Here is a 3,783-nt window from a genome sequence, read left to right on the forward strand (position 1 = left end):
TACTGATCCCGTTATAGACCTAATTCTGAAGAGGATTGGCCAGTGGCTTATAGAATTGCCTTACCGCCATATCTTTCGAATTTGCATGACGTGTTTCATGTGTCTCAGCTTAGGAAGTACACCCCTGACGCAAGTCATGTTCTAGAACCAGAACCAATCCAAGTGAGAGAAGATCTAACACTCCCAGTAATTCCGGTGAGGATTGATGACACCAGTGTTAAACGATTACGAGGAAGGGAAGTATCATTGGTAAAAGTGGCTTGGAGTCGAGCTGGTATCGAGGAACATACCTGGGAGCTCGAATCAGATATGCGAAAGGACTATCCACATCTCTTTTCAAGTAACTAGATTTGAATTTTGAGGGCAAAATTCTTTATTAGGTGGGTAGGATGTAACCCCGGTTAAATTAGTAGATAATTAGTCAATAAATTAATTTTTTAATAAGGAAGATTAGAAATGTGAATATTATATTAAATTAGGATAGAGCTCATCGAAACGAGAATTTTGACACCAATTTCGAAGAAAACGGTCCAAGATTGGACCGAACGGACCGAACCGGTTAAACCGGGCCGAACCGGTTAAACCGGGCTGTGGGCCCAATTAGTCCAACAATTAAAAAGAGCCACGGGCTCTTATTCTCTTCATTTCCCTCAACGATGCAGCAGCCTCCCAGGGAAGAGAAGAAGAGGAATTCGTTTACGGTGAATTCAATTTCCCGTAACTTCCTCGTTTGAGCTCCGATCGCCGCACCGTTTGTGGCCACGCGTTCACTGCGTTGAGCTCTACATTTCTACCGGAACAATTTCATAGGTAACTTGATATTCCACTTCAGTCTCTCATTTCTCCCAATTTTTGAGTTTTGAGAAAGGGTGTTGAATTTCTTTGATTTTTGATGTTTTAGGATCCAATTAGCTTGAGGAAAACGTTCACTCTTGCTTATGTGAAGCTTGGGTAAAGTGAGGATACGATAATTATATTTTATTTTCATTAAATTTGAGCTTTGAGTATTAAATTGGGTATATATGTGTTATGAATGTGTATTAGGTTGAAAATAGATAATTGGAGCTTGAAATTGTGAATACTGGAACTTGGAGGAAGCGGATTAGTTGAGGTTTTGAGGGCTGTGTTCTTTTAGGAAAATTTTCTTGGAATAATACTTGGGAATCGGCTAAGGTATGGTTTAGGTTTCTTGCATTTAATATATAATGTTCTGTGAAAACTTAGGCTAGATGACCATAGGATAAGTTGGAATGCGGGTGTATGTTTAATGTTTAGTAATTTTTCGATGAATATATTTGGTTGAAGTTTATTGGATAATTAGTTATTAATTTTGGATGGTGAATGTTATTATTGATGAACATGGTTAGTTTGGTGCTTGTTGATTAATTAATAATTTGGTGAATTATTGATTTGAGGTATCTTGTGTTAGAAGCCTAGGATTAGTGAACTATGATCCTTAATTGAATTTTTGGTTGTTGGATTCGAATATTGTATGAGTTTAATTGTTGATCTGAGGTAGATTTATTGTGGTGATTGTTATGATGATAAGGAAGGGTATGTCGAATTGAAAAGAATGCAGGTTTGGACCCGAAAAGGGTGGCAAAATCCGAGTTTTAGAGGAGATGCTGCCGAAATTTTATAGAAATTAGAGATTTTGTTTATATGATTATCTAAAAAGATTTAGATTCAAAGGGTATATGGTTTGATTTAGAGTTATTAAGAAAATGAGCATGTTTTAAGTCTGATTCATTTAGAAAAGAATGAATTATGTTTTGAATTGGAACTATTGATGGACGGAATGGGAGGTGCGATAGTGAAGGATAAGGATTGAATATGATTGATGTATGATGATGAATGAAATGCGATTGAGAATGATGTTAATGTTGATGAATTATAATTGAATTATTTATATGGCTTATGAATTTGAATAATCTGAGATACGAGATTCCCTGGATAAAGTACCGTGGCTTGCCACCACGTGTACCAGGTAGAAAACTCGATACTCTGTTGACCCTACGACGTAAGTGTGACCGGGCACTATATAAATTCCCGGGAATGTTACCCCCATTGAGCAATATTGATTATTTGAGATAAAGCTATGCATAGACTCTTGGGGATGCACGTCGGGGGACAGTCTAAGGACAATTCAGACTTGTCGGGTTGGCTGGATAACCGACAGATGAGCCTCATCAGCCATAGGACAGGCATGCATCATATGCATACTATTTGAACTACTTGCTTGTGCATTAACTGGGTGTGCCTGAATGTATCTGCCATGCTAAATGTATATTTGTTACCTGCAGTACTTGTAACCTTCATGTGCTTGCTTTATCTGTTTGTTTGTCTGTGAAATCCTGATGGAGATGGAGGTTTGGAGGAATGGCAATATGAGATTTAGGTTTAAGATTAAGTTAAATCAGGTTTACATATTCTTAGAAAACCACCTTCTATGGCTTCTATTTAATACTTTAAGCTCTATAATCTGAGTGTCGGCGTTCTAGGATTGCCTCTGGCATTCCCAGGACCTTATATATTATGTGTGTGGCACCTTTACCATACTGAGAACCTCCGGTTCTCATTCCATACTATGTTGTTGTTTTTCAGATGCAGGTCGAGAGGCATCTCGTTAGGTGTCTGGACTCTTGAAGCGGAGTGGTTACTGGGTTTTTTTTGTTATGCTATGATGTATATATATGTACTTAGTTTTCTCTCCACATAACTTATTCTTTTTTATCCTCCTAGAGGTGTATGGAGAGGCAGGATTTTGTTTATGTACATTTGGGTTTTGGATATGTATATATATGTATATATGTGTGTATATTCTCCGGCCAGTCTTGACTTCGCAGGCTGAGTCAGGAGCTCGTTATTTTGTATCTTTGGCACTCTATTCCTACTTCTGTTATCATATGTTTAATAGTTATGGTTTCCTTAGCACGCAGGTTAACCCGTTCCTTGAGCGTTGCGCTTTTATTTAGCGATTTTGTTTCCTCTTTTCTTCACGGCTCCTAGCATATTATAATTCTTCTGCTATTATAAATATATATTTTATTTTAGAGGTCGTAATACCACACCACCTCTGTTTTACGGCTTAAGCGTAAAGCTTAGCGTGGTAGGGTGTTACATTATGGTATCAGAGCAGTTCGTTCCTATAGAGCCTGAAAGACGGACTGATTGTGCTTCTGTGCATTCTCTGTATATGTGTTTATGTGCTACTAGGATATCTGACTGATATATATGGCATAAACGTTTGTGAGCATGCATTTGGAACCTAAAGCATTAGACCGGCGATATTGAGACTGATCAACTTAATATCACTTGTTTGGTGTATATAGGGACCAGATGTCAACTCGCGGACGCGGTCGCGGGCGAGGTAGAGGTAGGGCAGGCACCGTTACTCCTGCCCCCATAGGGACTGATCCAGTAGATTTTATGGCTGCCCTGGGAAATATGGCTGCAGCTATGCAGGCGACAGCTGAGACACTGGGTAATCAGATAAATCAGGGCTATCATGGAAATAATAATGATGAGGATGGTCCTATGACACTTGCTACATTTCTAAAAGTTCATCCTCCAACCTTCAGGGGAACCTCAAATCCCACTGATGCAGATAATTGGATTCAGGCTATGGAAAGGGCGTTACAGGCACAACAGGTTCCTGAAGAGCAATGGGTTGAATTTGGAACCTATCAGTTGCAAGGTGAAGCTCAGTATTGGTGGCAGGGGACACGACGTATCCTGCAGCCTGATGGTGCTGCGATTCCTTGGGAGGTTTTTCGGACAGAG

General features: G+C 39.3%; 1 long non-coding RNA gene across 2 annotated transcripts; it reads left to right on the forward strand.

The window, feature by feature from the left end:
• Nucleotides 1–643: 643 nt before the first annotated feature.
• Nucleotides 644–2,873, forward strand: LOC140184376 (uncharacterized). 2 transcript variants are annotated; one of them, XR_011880852.1, is made up of 4 exons: nt 644–810; nt 902–956; nt 1,045–1,173; nt 2,605–2,873. It is a non-coding gene; the product is annotated as an uncharacterized lncRNA (long non-coding RNA). The 2 variants fall into 2 exon arrangements; XR_011880853.1 differs by having other exon boundaries at nt 902–951.
• The last annotated feature ends 910 nt before the right edge of the window (nt 2,874–3,783 follow it).

Source organism: Arachis hypogaea, chromosome 4 (genome assembly GCF_003086295.3).
Source record: "Arachis hypogaea cultivar Tifrunner chromosome 4, arahy.Tifrunner.gnm2.J5K5, whole genome shotgun sequence".
Taxonomy (NCBI): domain Eukaryota; kingdom Viridiplantae; phylum Streptophyta; class Magnoliopsida; order Fabales; family Fabaceae; genus Arachis; species Arachis hypogaea.